At 38.1% G+C, this 16,406-nt stretch overlaps 1 protein-coding gene across 7 annotated transcripts in view; it reads left to right on the top strand.

The window, feature by feature from the left end:
• The window catches only part of LOC122440083 (synuclein alpha interacting protein), a 153,853-nt gene that overhangs the window by 23,402 nt on the left and 114,045 nt on the right, over positions 1 to 16,406 (top strand). The window contains exon 2 of one of the 7 annotated variants that reach the window (XM_043465894.1): positions 6,110 to 6,206. The exons of 5 other annotated variants lie outside the window; for them this stretch is intronic. The gene's annotated coding sequence lies outside the window, so the exon portion shown is untranslated. Of the gene's footprint in view, positions 1 to 4,428; positions 6,207 to 16,406 lie in introns of those variants that run through there. One more of the 7 variants, XM_043465899.1, reaches the window with a different exon arrangement.

The raw sequence follows: 16,406 nt of genomic DNA on the forward strand, positions 1-16,406 counted from the left end.
GCTATAACAGGCTTGCATCCTCTGAAGAGGTGATAAGAAGAACTCAAGGAAATGAAAATAGAGTGGCAAACCAGTAATAGTAAAGATGTTCAAACCACATGCAGGCGCTGTCCTAGATGCTTTACAAATGTTAACTCACCTTCCCCGTAGCCCAGTGAGCTAGGAATGATTAACATCTCCACTGTATAGGTGGAGGAAGTTTTAAAGCACTTTGCTCAAGTTACACAGCTAACAAGAGGCCCCCTGGGATTTGAACCTGGCACCTCAGATCCAAGCCCATGCTCTTGGCCCTTCTACTGTTTTGTCTCTCAGACATCTGTGAAAAATTAAGATGCTTTGGAAAAGTTTAAGTGTTCACTGTACAAACGAATGAGTTGGCAGTTAGGTCTTTGTTCAAGGTCAACACCTGATTCATACTTGAGACAATTCCAGGGTAGAGGTAATGAGTAAGAGTGGGCACACAGGGTCATATCAGTGGACAGATGTTAGTGAAATTGAAAGAGGAAAATACAGAGTGGATTAGAGAAATTATTGTAATAACAAAGCCTCATCTGCAAACTGGGTTCATATTAGACAAATTGTTTCTTTTAGAAGTTCTAGTCTGCACTTGAAAAATCTCCTTATAGAATATGTGCAAATATTGTGCAGTTTTACAGTTCTGTTGTTCAGTCACTAAACTATGTTTGACTCTTTGCAACTCCATGAACTGCAGGCTTCCCTGACCTTAACTGTCTCCTGGAGTTTGCTCAAACTCACATAGTTTGCTTAAACTCATGTACTTTACAGTAGTCCTAGAATAAACAGCATGTGAACTATTTCATTGTCCCCTATGCAAATGAATTAGCCACAGAATTTAGGTAAATGTCCAGTAATTAGTGGATTTTTCTTTTCAATTTAGGACACTTAGGCAAAAATGATATTGACCCTCTCCATGTGGATTTAGTTCAGTGTTTAGGAAGTATTACTAAATGCCAGAGATATTATTAAATTAGTATAGGTTTGGCCAGAATGTACTTTTAAAGCATTTGACAATGTGCCTTCACTTTTAACAACTAACACAATTAAAAGTGTGGGAGGAAGACTTTTAGACAATTTAAATACATATTTTCAAGCATGTTTTTCCTGTTTCCTTTTTCTTGACAACCAAGATATTGTATAATTGTTTTTAAAATAAAAATAAAACCTAATGTTTTAGATTCATCTTTAGTGGAATATATTTGTTAGGGAGAGCAGTTTTATAGACAAGTTTCAGTTGAACAATTGTCAAAGACCCAAAGGATAGGCTTCTTTATATGCCAGATGTAGGGCTGTGTCTTGACAAAGTCAATGCAACTGCTTAGTTCAATTAACCATTTGATTCTGGAATCAAATAAGAAAAGCTAATTATTTGGTTAAAATAATCTGTTTTTGTTATTTTCTATCATCTTCTTCAGTCAAAAGTAGCCACTTGTAGTTGTAGAGAAGCTGATGTACCCGCTCTTAAGCAAAGTGAAAGGTGCTTCATTTATGATGCTGCAGGAAGCCTGACCCCAGTAACCTTTAACACTGGCTAGCTTTGGCAGATGGTTACTCTGGACTGTAACTGTTGTACTTTGGGACTCCTGGGAAGTAGACTGTATGCCGGAAGTTTATCAGAGAGTGCTCTTGGGATCAACACCTGTGGAAGGGAGTGGGCAGGAGAAGTTGGGCTCTGATGCAGTCTCACCGAAAGCCTCAGTCGATCAGCAGAGAGTGGAGGATCTCTGTCTAGCCAGGGGCGATTCCCAGAGACAAGGACAGCTGAGGGCTGTTGGGCAATATCATTCCCAGCAACTGGGGATGATGTCCTTCCATCTTGAACTGGAAGCAACAATGCCCTCTAGAATAAATGACTAAAATATTTTGAAACTTTAAGAAGGAAATAATAAAAAAATAATATCTGCATCTTATTATTTACATTTAAGTTATAGATAGTGTTATCACAGAAGCCTAATTTTACAAGAAAATGAAACCAAGAAAAATTTTATTTGAATAAGTCTTTTGCATAGAAAAGGGAAGTGGTCATATATTTAGTTACTGGTTATCAGGAGAATGCACATGTGTGTGCAAGAGTGTGGAATAGATAAATAGGATGAGCCACTTTTAGTCTTGTGCACTGTATTAGGAGCTTGAAAGTGAAAGTGGCTCAATCATGTCCGACTCTTTGTGACCCCATGGACTCTATAGTCCATGGAATTCTCCAGGCCAGAATACTGGGGTGGGTAGCCTTTCCCTTCTCCAAGGGATCTACTCAACCCAGGGATCAAACCCAGGTCTCCCACGTTGCAGGTGGATTCTTTACCCACTGAGCCACAACGGAAGCCCTGTTAGGAGCTTAACCTGTCATTTAATCTGTGGAACTCCTCTGTGAGGGAGATACTGTTCTCTTAATGGCATTGGTAAATAAACAGACTCAGACAGGTTAAGTGACGTCTGAGCTCACACAGCTAGTTTGTCATATAGTCATGACTCGAAGCCAATTTCATCCAAATCAAAGCCCTCTTTTGGATCCCACACTATACTGTTAGTTCTAATCCTTTAACTCTAGCCAGAGATTTTCTGCTTCAGTGGTTAACTTTCTTCCCTTGTTTTAACCATGTCTCCTTATCCGGGTTTAGGTCCTCACAAATCCCAGAACTTTGCTTTTGACCCTTGAGACAACTTCTATTGGTAAAAGGCAAATATTTTTATCCTCGCTTATCAGGGCTGTAGTGCAGATGACAGTGGACTGGCACCCTAGGAAAACAGGTCCCTTCTGGGATGATTTCTGCCCCGTACTTCTGTCCCCATTTAGTGGAGGTGTTAGTGGGTAAAGGAAATTCACGATGCTAAAATATGCTTAGGAGTCAGAGGTGAAGCTGGGTGTACCTGTTCCAAATCCCATGCTTGATCCCCCCTTCAGTGAGATTAATATGGGGAAGGAGGTATGTGTGTGTGTGTATACAGTAAGTATAGAAACACTCCAAACTTTGAATGACCCCACGTTATAAGTATTTCATTTATGATGAGGGGTTCTTGGAACCAGTAGAAAGAAATCATTTGGGGTACTGCTAGGAAAAATATAAATATATACACTTGAAGTATATGCCTTTTGAAATGAATTTAAACCCCATTTAAATTAGAATAACTTCCTTTGGGCTTCTCATTTGATTAGAATGCCTGGACAGTGTTCTTTTACACTGTGTTCTGTGTTTTGAGGAACTATGGCTGACTGATCCCCACAGTCGAATCAGGTTACAAATGACACAAAACTTGCCTTGCTCTATGACAGTCGGCATCCTCTGATTTGTTTTCGACAGCACAACTGGAGTAGGCAAGATTCTCTTGTTACTTTGCTTATTTGAATAGGATACCGCTTGTGTCAGATAGTCCATGAGGACTTTAAGACATTTGTCAGATTTTCATATAATATTTCATCTTCTATAGTAAAAAAAGGAATAAAGCAAGTCATTGTAATATTTTCAGTCACATGTATTCTTTGATAAAAGTTAATGACAGTCTCAATCTGAAGTATTTTATGTCTTTTCTCAAGCAGCGATTACTTTATTTGTATGTCTTTGGTTTCTACGCAAATCTTAATTTAATGGAGGATTTCAGAAACAGTTGAATGAAACAGATATTTTGACATGATTGATGCAGTGTCCCATATATATTGTATAACTGCATTATAAATTATTTGGGGCTTTAATATTGAAAACAGATGAAAGTATGTTTGCTTTTTGAAATGAGAAAAGAAGGATATTCCTCTACAAACTTGTAGAGGTTTGACTGTATCATGAATGCATGTCTTCATTAACAACCATAACTCAGCTTCCCAATTTATCAGTATTAATCTAAATGGCTGTAAACTTAATTATCGGTCCTAGTGCTGCAGTCAAGATCAACTAAGAATTTATTATTTTTTTATTGTTCTGGGTATTAAAATGGTCACAGAACTAGAGTAATACTGTTTCATATCTATCTTTACATATATTAAGTTATGCTGATACTGATAATTTATAAAGTTTATGAATGAGAACCAAATTAAAGATGCCCTTTGAGTTCTCTTTTTTCCCCCACAGTGAAGTTAGGAATCAAGTAGTAATATAATATCTTGAGAATTCATATATAATGGACAAGGATTTAATGAAGACTTTCAGGTTTCACTGTTATTTTAGATCCCCATAGTATTTGAATGTGGTTTTGTATGTCATTTGAATCTTGGCCTACGTCTTCAAGGGAATGTTCATTTCCTAAAACCTCTTTATGGGATAAACATAAGCGTTTATAGAAGGATTCATGCACACCTCTGCTTCTAGGGTAGCCTAAAGGCGTGTGCATACACAGGCAGGAAGCTGTCAGATACCTGGAGGGGGACTTGGGTTTTATACAGGGGGGGGAGGGTGGCAGCTTGCGTGTTGGTGTCCTGATCTGAAGGAAGCAACTGGGTTTGTGATCATTTCGAAAAGTAGTACCAATTTCTCTACATCTAATGTTCAAGAGAAGATAAAAATATGGATGTTTTTGTAAAATTCCTTAATTTTAGAACACTGAGAAGACCAAATCAATCCCTGATGTGGGCTACATATGGCCCGAAGGCATCCAGTGTTCTCACTCCCATCTAAGTCATGGGAAACTGAAATTCTGATTGTCTTCCATTGGACATACATGGAATGCCAGTACAGTTTGAGTAAGAAACTAATTATCTTAATAGAATCTTCAAAATGGAATCAGAGCCAACTTTGGATAGATTTAAATTTTCTTCTTCAAGTGTGAAAAATGCTCCAGTTTTCTAGGTTAAGCCACATATATTTTAGTCCAAAAAGGAGGTGGGGGTATAGGAAGTTGGAATCCTGTTTCATTTGGGATACTGTCTTTTTATTGATTGGTCCAAAATTGAATACCCAATTTCCTCTTTCGCATTTATATCTCAGTTTGAGATTTCCTTTCCTGATTTAAGCCTTTGTGGCCAGTTTTTATCTGATCATTTGTCTGTCTGATATCCTTGATATGTTTTTGTAACATTTTTAACAGAAAATGTAAGTGCTGTTTGTGGAAAGCGAGTTGGTCGGCTGTGAAGGGTCTCTTGTGATTTCTCAGGTTGTTTTCACGTTCAACTGATGCTGGCTTCTAGAGCAGAAGTCTGGGAACTAACAATGAATGTTAGACCACTGAACATAGGTTTCTTTCCTTTCCAAGTCTGTCTACAGGGGCAGAGAGAAAAGATGAATGAGAATGGAAAATACATGCATGTAGCTGAGCAGGAGGTTAATTATATTAATTTCAGACTCAACCCAGCCTGAAGACAATATAATAATCTTATAAAAAATGGAATGCCAGCAAGGAGCCAAACTTCTATTACCTTTTTCCTTTTAAGAGCACAATATGTTATAGCAATCAGGAACTCATAAATTGCCCTTACAAGCAGTTCAGAAAAAATTACTGTGTAAAGCCTACTTAGAGTTGGAAACTGTGGAGAGATTCTTTTCCCCCATTGCACCTGAGGTGTTTTTTCCATGTGTTGAGTTTTGATTCAGTTGTTCAGTAGAGAACATGGGAATTCTGCTTTGTTTCTCAAACATGTGATGGATGTGGAGGGGTCAAGCTGAAACCGAGTTACTTTGAATACTGAGGAGCCAAATATAAATAGTACTCTGAAGTATGATTCCCTGAATATATATGTGAATACAGAGAACCATCCCATTTTCCTCTCCTTTGGACTGGGATCCCTGGTAAGAATGAAGTAGGGGATGAAGATGGGAATTAATGGAGGGAGAGATGAAATATTCCAGTGCCTTCTAACACAGACCTCTTCCTTACCTCACCAGAGAAGCTTTCGTTCCTTTCCTTCATCAATAAATACTGAGAATCACCGAGTAAAAGACCAGTGATTCAAAGTGTTGACACCTTGAAGCAAGGGAATGTTTTTCAAATAATTTATAGCAGCTATGAAAGTAATTTAAAAAGTTAATCTGCCCTTAAAGTATTCCGCTTTGTCAATTGTGCATGATATCCTCAGTATTTACTATTACTTTGTGCTACAAACATAAACAATCATTTCAATGACCCTTTTTTATTAAAATATGTGAACACTTATATTTCATTATTTCAGAGAACCACATGAATCCCACAAGTCCGTGGAAATTTTAGAGTGAATTTTACTGCCTCGTCACCTGTGTCTAGACAAATTTATTAGGCACTTGCTGATGGTGAGTAATACCTGTTTATTAAGCTGATTTTCAGGCTGCTTACATGAGAACTTCCATAAATTAGCTCTAGTAACCTTAGGATTTAAACTTAAATAGAGATTAGGCATTTATAAATTGATTCTAGCGATCATGAAGTAAGAGGGAAGATATATGTTTTTAAATGCATTTTTGGCTTGAAACCCCTCCCTTACTTTCAACCCCAGGGGCCTGCTCTACCATAAAGAAGGACATATTTAAACGTTAGAATCTCTAGTGCCAGAAATTTCTACTTCATGTCTTGGCTAACCAGTGAGGATAATCAGCGCCTTGTCTCTCTTAAAACTGACAGGGTACATTTTTAAAGTGTTGACAGAGAAGTATACGGACTTTACAGGTTGAGCAGTCTCAGTTTCCTGGCCTCGATGAAGATTTTGAAACTTAAAGTTACTTTCAGTCGTCAGGGTAACACAGTGTGGTCAGTAAATGAACTGGCTACTTTAGTCATTGGCATTTTCTAGTTAACACATACAAATTGGTAGTGCATACTCTGAAATAACTTCCCTGGTAGCTCAGATGGTAAAGAATCTGCTTGCAATGCAGGAGAGACCCTGGTTTGGTCCTTGGGTCGGGAAGATCACCTGGAGAAGGGAATGACAACCCACTCTAGTATTCTTGCCTGGAGAATTCCACAGACAGAGGAGCCTGGCAGGCTACAGTCTGTGGTGTCACAAAAAGTCCGATGTGACTGAGTGACTAAGACTCCTCCAAGACTCTGAAATACAAAATCGACATTACTTATGGTTTTATGGTACCTTAATCAAAGGAACCATCTACTTCTCAGTTCGCAATTTAGTGTATTAAGAAGGCAAACCATTTAAAGACTCAGATTTATTAATCTTTTGGATATTAACCCAGCCCCAAGTTTTCAATGAAATCTGCCTAAGTGTGGGCAAATGCTAAGAACCTCTGGGGTTTTTTTTGTTTTTTTTTTTTTAGCACTTTTATTTGGAAAACTATAGGATTGTCTGTGCCTCTTGTCACTGTTTAGAACTTTGGTCTGTCTCATACCTCCTCAGAAAAGCAATGAAAGCCTTTGTCTCTTGGGGTTCTGTAGGAAATTGCATTGTTGGGGAAAGGCTCTACCATTTTAAGCCCACCTTTGGTATCTTGGTATCATGACTTCCCTGGTGGCTTAGATGATAAAGTGTCTGCCTACACTGTGGGAGACCGGGTTTGATCCCTGGGTCAGGAAGATCCTCTGGAGAAGGAAATGGCAACCCACTCCAGTATTCTTGCCTGGAAAATCCCATGGATGGAGGAGCCTGGTAGTCTACAATCCATGGAGTCTCAAAGAGTTGGACACGCCTGACCAACTAAAATTTCACTTTCACTTTGGTGTCTTAAGAGATGCTGGATAGGAGTTACATGGTGTGTATTACATAAACTATGAGAAAGCTTAGCAAATTTCAGTAAAATATGCTGTCTCCTAGCCACCACTTTCTCTAGGAGAGTAGAACTTCCATGGGTGGTGCTTCATGAGATGTTTTGTATTTTAGCTATGTTTGCCCATCAGCTGCATGTCCTTACAGCAGTCAGGATATTGATCGCTAGCCATCAATATTAATACACCCAGAGTGATAATTCTTTGGTTTCTCCTTTTCTCCTACCTCTCCTCTCCTGTTATCTTATTATCCAAGTCACCCAGTCTAAGGGTAGAGAAACCTGAGACGGGTGGTCTGGGGATGGAAGAATGGAACCAGAACTGCTCTGTGTCTCATCTTGCCAGCGGGAGTCACTACTCATTGCTCAGGTCCTCAGGTAGTGTCCATAGGAAGGACAACTACATGTGTCCAGTGACCTCTGGCAAGCAACAAGCTGGCATCTCTCTCAGTGATTCAGATCATTGGATATGGATTTGGGTGCTAAAGAAAAGGCAGGACCATTTCAGTCCATACACAGCTAGCTGTATCAGTAATGCCGTCAGTAATTACCAGAGCTTTATGCAGTGCCCAGTCTAGCGCAGGTCTCTGTGTAGTCACTTAATCCTCATGACAGGGGGGCTCTGATGACCATTATCCCCGATTGACAGATAAAGAAACTGGAGCTTATAGAGAGGCTAAGGAACTTGCAATGGCCATTCTCCAGGTCAATGGTGGTGAAAGGACTCAATCCTGGTCCCAAACCCATAGCTTTAACACAGCCTGTGTCCTCCCAACTGTGTTCTTCACTCAGCAATATGTATAATGCATCCCACAGTGTGAGCTTCCTCATTTGTCCCTTTTTTTTCCCATGGTAACAGTGTGATAAGCAGGCTGTGTTCTTTTTCCAGTGGCAGAATGTTTAAGATATATTGTTCTTATCTGAGAGATGTATAGGGGATTTTTGCAATTGATATGTAAAGATCTATCTCTGTATTTTCCTTAAGTAAGAAACAAAATAGAATATCTTTTTTCTTCCTTTCCTCCTAAGCTTGTGATTACACTTGCATTGGAAGAGATCCCACGGCAGATGGCATCTGAGAGTAGTTTTAACAAATATGTTCATTATAAACATTGTATGGCCTTCGTACCAACCAGGTTTTCTAATGACACAATAGAAACAGAAGATTTTAATGTTGAAACCTACTTAGGTACTTAGCTGTCAAACTAAATGGACTGGAGCCCATGAGGCTCCTCTGTCCATGGAATTTCCCAGGCAAGAATGCTGGAGTGGGTTGCCATGCCCTCCTCTAGAGTATCTTCCCGACCAAGGGATCAAACCCACATCTCTTAGGTTTCCTGCATTAGCAGGTGAGTTCTTTACCACTCGCGCCACCTGAGAAATCCTGCCAAATTAAATCAGCCAAGTATTATTTTCTGCTAGCCTCTTATGTGGATAGCTCAGTGTCCACTTCTGGAGTTTAACCCTTGCCAGTCAAGTAGTTTTCTTATGTTCCCCCTTCATCTCACTATCCTCCTAGCAATCCCTACAGTCTAAAATCTTTTTACCGAAACCAAAGCTTACCATTATATTAGGTACATTTTTTTAATTCAATAATTTTCACTGGAGACTGTTGAAATTACTGCAAGTTTTAATTACTGAGTATTTGAAAGAACAGATAGCTTTTATATGTAAGCAGTTACTTAAACTGAAATAATGAAACGTTAGTAATTATATCTTTATTTTTGCTTGAATGAATCACTGAAACTGTTTTGTAAGTAAGTTCTGCATAGATACTCTTTAAAATGATATTCTTTGAAAATGTTTTTGGTTTTCTCTTAGGTGTAGGTATTGAGTGTTTGGGAGAGGCCAAGCATTCTTCATCATATATGGCAAAGCCTTTCCTCCTTGGTTCTCCTGACATTTGGGGTCAGATCGTTTATTATTGTGGGGGCTGTCTGTGTGCATTGGGGGATATCGAGCTGTATCTTTGGCCTCTACCAATCACATGTGAATGTGTAACCTCCTCCAAGATGTGACAGTTAGAAATGTCCAGACATTGTCCCATGTCCTCTAGGGGCAAAATCACCCCAGACTGAGAGGCGTTGCTCTGTGGTTCTCCAGCTGAGAAGTCTTAGTTAGAGAGGGATCAAAATATCAGCTCTGGTGATGACCAAGCTACAAGATAAGGTGACTAAGGTCTAAGACCATGATAGGTTTCTTTTTCCTTTCTTTTCAGACACCTTAACCCAAGTGTCATCTTACCATGCCTTCTCTAGCCACTCTGTTAAAAACTAGCACGACCCTATGACTCTCAGCCTCACTTGCTCTATTTATCTTCCTTGCACCCATCTCAGCCTGGAGTTATATATTGCTTGTTGTTTTTTTTTTCCCCTGTCAAAATGTAAGCTATATTACTTTCAAGACTCATTTCAGAAAATTTTAAATTGCCTTTTTAAAAAAATTTTTTTAATGTAAGTTATGTGAATGCAGGAAATTTGTTTTTTATTTAGTCCTGTAAGTGCAGTACACAGACCAATACCTGACACATAATTTGTAACCCATGAGAAATTATTGACTGAGTGAGTCAATTATTTAGAGACACTTTCTATAAGAAAAATAGAGTGAGGATATTAAAGATCACTAACATAGCTGAAAATAAATTGAGAGAATTGTTAATGGAAAAGAAGCACAGCTTCAAGTATAATAAAATCTACCTAATGATTTTATAATTAATTGTTTCATAATTGAGATTTAGGTTTTTCTCTCATTTGGTGGAATTAGTTGTACTAGAGTCCATTTTTCATGTCAACCAACAATGGCTTCAGATAAGAGAAAGCCTTGAGCTGTAAGGAAATAAGGAGAGAAAGTCCAGATGATGCTTGAAGTCAGAAAACATTTGGAAAGTACCAACATCTCTTATATAAGCAACCATTGAAAAATGTGTCAATAAGCAAAAGCCTGTCATTAGACGGTTTCACTGGAAGGTACGGAAAAACAAATACAGCATTCCTTAAAATGCTTGTTTTGTAGTTTGAGAAGTAACAATTGAAGTTTGGAATTTAAAGGAAATAATTTATTTATTGAGTTTGAAATTCTTATTCTGTATTTTAAAATCTTTTCTTGCTTTATGCTTACTTTTTCAGCTCCTTAAATTTAACCAATTGCCAAATGTTTATAAGTACCCTTAACATTCAGTCTTTTGAATTGAAGTAGTTGCCTTTAGTAGAAAATCTGAATTTCATCATAAAGATGGAACACAAAATCCTTGGCTTAGATATAAGGCCCAGAAATGAATATACTAAAATGCTGTCAGCTTAGCAAATAGTAAATATACACATGCCACCAAATGTGCTTTTGTCTTGAAGAATTATGGACATGTATACCAGGCACGGTGAAGATTGCAGACCCTTCAGGCTGTATACTGAATGCCGCTTGAAATTTTATATGACAGAAATAGCCAACCTGGCCATAGGCAGATGCCAGAATTCACTAGCATTGTCAACAAAAGGTCTGTGACAATTGATCTTTCAAAAAAAAAGTTGATATCAGATTTATTGTTGTTGGTTGATTAGGGTGCCCTCGTGTGTTTCCTGATTATACCACCTATTTAATTCTTTCAAAGTACCTATCGTTTCTTACTTTTAAACATAGGATCAAAATAATTAATGAAAATACTGGGTTTTTTTTTTTTCCTCATACATGCTTCTTGAGATATATGTAAAGTCCTGAAGAGTCCAAGGCAGCCCTAGGTCAGTGGATTGGGCCCTGTTTACCATGGATTAGTCACAGAAGTAGAAGAACCAAAAGAACAGTGTGTCCTATTCCTCTTGTTTGTTGTGGGTTGAAGGGGTGTTGGCTCTCCTGGTCTTCCGTAGTGTGTTGGCAGTATGTCCTTGCCTGAGACCTTTCTCTGAGGCTCTCTGTCCAGTGTTATTCCCATCCTCCATTGGTGGCATAACATGATCATATCTTATCCCTCATGGATTATAGCCTAGCTCAACATCTGGAGCCAGAGGTTTTGGTATAGTTTTATAATGGAAATAGGATGCGTGGAAGAGACCGGAAACAAAGAGGAGATAGAGTAGACTTTCATTCCCTGAGATTCTGTCTGATAGGACATTTTAGGAATGTGTGCGTGCTCAGTCACTTCAGTCATGTCCGACTCTTTGCAAACCCATGAACTATAGCCCCTCTGGCGGCTCTGTCCACGGGATTTTCCAGGTAAGAGTGCTGGAGTGGGTTGCCATGCCCTCCTCCAGGGAATCCTCCTGACCCAGGGATTGAACCCACGTTTCCTGTAGCTCCTGCATTACAGGTGGATTCTTTACCAGCGAACCACTGGGAAAGCCCCATTTTAGGAATTTATTCAATCAATGGACATATTAAGTTTCCATTACATGCAAAACATCCTGATGCGTGATATGGGGGATACAGAGATGAGTATGAATTGCTTTTTTTCCTGCCCTCCAGGAAAGCATGCCTTCTAATGATTTCCTTCCTTGAAGAGGTAGTCCACTACAACCCAAAGCTACAGGTCTTTCTGGAAGTGTTAGAGATTCAGGAAAATCATGCTCTTGTGACTTTTGCACATCTAACAGGATGGCTTACACTGTATCGTTTGGTAGCATTTTTGTACTTCTTTAGAATTCATCCTCGCAAGGACTTTTTTAAAACTTAAAAATGTATTTCATTTATCCCATGATTTGTTCTGTGTGGTTTTATATTTTCTAAGTACATTAGCATCACTAGAAAAAGTTAAAAATAGAATTCCAGTATTAAAGATGAGGGGATAGAGTTTGTCTCAAATAGCTGATGATGTTTCCAGAGTCAAACAAAACTTTCTCTTTTCTCTTCATTCAAGTAGAAGGCAGTTTCACCAATGAACTCAGCTTCCGCCTCCTGCAAAGCATGGATTCATGGACTAATAGAGTTTTAAAACTCTAAAATTATTAGAGATAATTTCAGGGACAGCGAAATTAGTAGACACTGAAATACACATCTTCCTGCCAGTCACTGAGTAATAGGAATTTCACATTCTTATCTGCTTATCTGATGATTTCCTGGGGTTTGGGTGAATGAAAATAGAGTTGATAAATGATCTACTTGATCTATTTTGGGCATGTCCAGGGTATAGTAGCAGAAAGCTGAGAAGCCAATTCTAAAATTTTTTAGTAGTCACAAAAAAGTAATAATGTTGACTGCTGAGATATATTATAAACTGTGGGGTTGTTAAGAGACACTAATGACATGGATATAATTACGGATACAATGAAAGCAGTTGTCAGTGGATTGTGTAGGGTTTCTTTTAAAATCACATTAACAAGATTACCGAATAATTAGAACACAGTTTGAGGCAAGCTTTGCAGGAATGATTCCCAGATGTGAGTGAGCTAATTTTTATCATTAGATTAAACTCAGTGTTTTAATGCAGCTGAAGCAAAAAACATATACTTCAGTAGGACTTACAGGAAGCCAGAGTTGTTTGACTTTCTTCATTTTACTTACAAATTATTTGAAAAGATAGACTATGAATTCTTCGTCATCCATAATATATTATGGCTTTCTGGAAGGTCTGTGTGAGCAGTGCTTTTCAAAGCTTGCTGGGATAAAGTGGTCATCATAGCATCTTTACCACAAAGAACATCTGCTCACCAGCTCTGCCTTCTTTGGTTGTAGGAGTGCTTTAGGGAATGATTTCTTTTTTGTCTCTTGACAGACTTCTGTGCTCAAGGCCAGATTGCAGAGATAACAAGTGTGTGTGTGTTTGTATGTGTGTGTGCACACAAGTGTAGAGTATGCTAAAATCATAAGACTAACCATATAAGAACATGTTGTTTCTCCGGGTATCCTGGAAGTTCTTGGTTCTTTCACATATGTGTAGATATTCTCAATTTGAAAAAAAAATACTGATTTTCATTTGTCTCCCTTCTGATTATGCTCTCAATTTTTAGAGATGTTTTACATTTTTAACTAAAGTAACACATTCATCCTGGTACCTTGGAATGATGAGCATCGTATTCAAGCAGTTCTGTTTGTGTCTTATTTATAGAATATTGTGAAAAGAAATATCTAATGCATTTTCATCTAAAATAGAACTGTGATGTTTTTGTGGGAGAAAAAGATTGAATTTGCAAACATTCATCCTGATTTTTCCTCTCATGCCATTTCTTATTAAAAACATAAAAATAAGTGCTTCCCTTCCTATTTCTCTCTTTTTCTCAGCCTTTGAATATTGAACATAACCAAGCACATTATGAGAAAAGCAAATTATTTGTATTTTGTTTTTACCTCTTAATTTTCAATATGTAAAAAATCCCACAAATATTGATTATATTTTTCTCAAATTTCTGGTATCCTCCCATTATTTCAGATTCTGAGGGACATATATCTATCATTCAAAAGATATTAACAGTTGGTATACAAAGGGGAAAATCTTAATTTTCCAAGTATTTTATATGTTCCTTAAGTAAATGTGGGACATAGAAGCAATATAAAGTTTATTTTCTCATATTTGTTAAGACATCTTTGTTCCTTAAAGGGAAAAAAGATATATGAACCTGGCTTTCAATTTCTGGAACATTATGGTCTAGAGAATTACTGTTGTTCATTACCTTGATGTTCTTAAATAATGTTCTGATAACAAGAGCCTTCATTGTCTAAGTCCTCACAGTTTGGTTACAAGGTGAACTGTCATAAGAGGAAAATACTTTCTGATAAAGTGACTGGTTATAAAAGTAGCCTTCTAAAATCTCACTAAGCTGATGTTTTTATTAATCAGTTTTGGGCTGATTATAAGATGCTTACAACAATGTAACACACACAAAAATGCAATGCTAAAAATATGGCACACATGCAATCCATATAACAACTTGATTGCAAGAATTCATTAATGCTGGGACGTCCCTGCTAGCTCAGTGGGAAAGAATCCACCTGCCAGCACAGAAGACATGGGTTTGATGCCTTAACTGGTAAGATCCCACAGGCCTCGGAGCACTGAAGCCTGTGCACCATGATGACTGAGGCTGTGCCCTAGAGCTGGGAAGCCACAACTACTGAGCCCACATGTGCCAACAACTGAAGCCCCAGTGCCCTGGGGCCCAAGCTGTGCGACAAGAGAAGCCACTGCAATGAGAAGCCCAAGCACCACAGCTGGAGGGTAGCCCCTGCTCACCGCAACTAGAGGAAAGCTCATGCAGCAGTGAAGATCCAGCATAGTCAAAACTAACTAAATAAATAAATAAAATTACATATATAAAAAAAGAATTCATTAATTCAAAACAATTGATCCTGGAAAACTGCCTAAATCACACATAAATCCGTTGATAAATGAGGATCCGGCAGAGTGAGACCAATGAACAATTAAAAGTGAGAGAACAAAAATGGATGAGGACATAACTAGATGTTTCATATGAAAATTATTTTAGAATCAAAGGGCAAGAGGAACCCCTGGGAAAATTGATGACATTTTTGAGTATTCTTTGAAATAATAGCTCTAGTTTAGGTTGAACTGTAGTGTAATTTTGTCAGGAAAGAAAAATTATGTCTACTCAATTCAATCTTTACTCCAGTTCATTGCTGCAGTTATAGCTTAAAATTTTCTTTATGATATAATTTTAATGAATTTATTTAAGATAATGACCCGACATTATGTTTTTCACTGTTTCAGTGAAAAGGTGGCTTAGCCTTTTCCTGTTACCAGTTTTTCTCTGATAATGAAAGCCTCATGATAAAGCCACCTGAACTATTCATTACCAGATGGACTATGAATTATCCATCACCAGTAATTATGAGTAGGATGTGCCTCAGTTGTTTCCTTCATTAAAAGCCCAAAGTATTTATTTGTTTCATCTCAAAATACTTATTTAGCACAATAATTCTCAACTCTTGTCAGGCTTTAAAATGACTTGCTCCCAGGTTCCACTCCAAGAACAGCTAAATCAGAATCTCTGAGGGTTGGAGCTTGAGAAAAACTGGGTTTTTTTGTTTGTTTGTTTATTTGTTTTTAAGACTTCCTATGAGATTCTAGTGAGTACCACTGATAGTACATCAAAAGGTATTAACTTCCAGTAATTCGCTTTGCAGAATCAAAAAAATGAATATGGCTGTTTTCTTTCTACTAGCACTGTTTTAATGTATTAAAAAAGTTCTCGAGTTTTCCCTTACATAAGTCAAATTTGAAAAAGTAATGGTAACCTGTTAGGTCTTTATTGACAAGAAAGAGAGTATTCTTAACCATAATAACTCATTTCTGCATTTTGAACTATATATTTCTTTAACTTTTTTTTCTGCTGTTAATTACTCTCTTTAAAGAAAACATCACAGTGCTACTTGTGTTCCTGAGAGGTTGAGGATCTAGGAGGCAGGGCCTCTTCAGACTTGTCACACTTCTCTTTCTCTATTCTTTTTTGCATCCGTAAGTGTACCCTGCAGGAGACCCTGGTTCAACTCCTGGGTCGGGAAGATCCTCTGGAGAAGGGATAGGCTATCAACTCCAGTATTCTTGGGCTTCCCTATGGCTCAGCTGGTAAAGAATTTGCCCGCAATGTGGGAGACCTGGGTTCAATCCCTGGGTTGGGAAGATCCCCTGGAGAAGGGAAAGGCTACCCACTCTAGTATTCTGGCCTGGAGAATCCATGGACTGTAAAGTCCATGGGGTTGCAAAGAGTTGAACACAACTGAGCGACTTTCACTTTCACTTATTCCCTAAATCTACGGTGGTGCCTCATTGAGCTGAAATACTTCTGATGGAACTGCCTTGCCTGTGACCATCCTGTCTGTCTACCTGTCTTGCCGCCTCCC

Source organism: Cervus canadensis, chromosome 4, assembly GCF_019320065.1.
Source record: "Cervus canadensis isolate Bull #8, Minnesota chromosome 4, ASM1932006v1, whole genome shotgun sequence".
Classification (NCBI taxonomy): domain Eukaryota; kingdom Metazoa; phylum Chordata; class Mammalia; order Artiodactyla; family Cervidae; genus Cervus; species Cervus canadensis.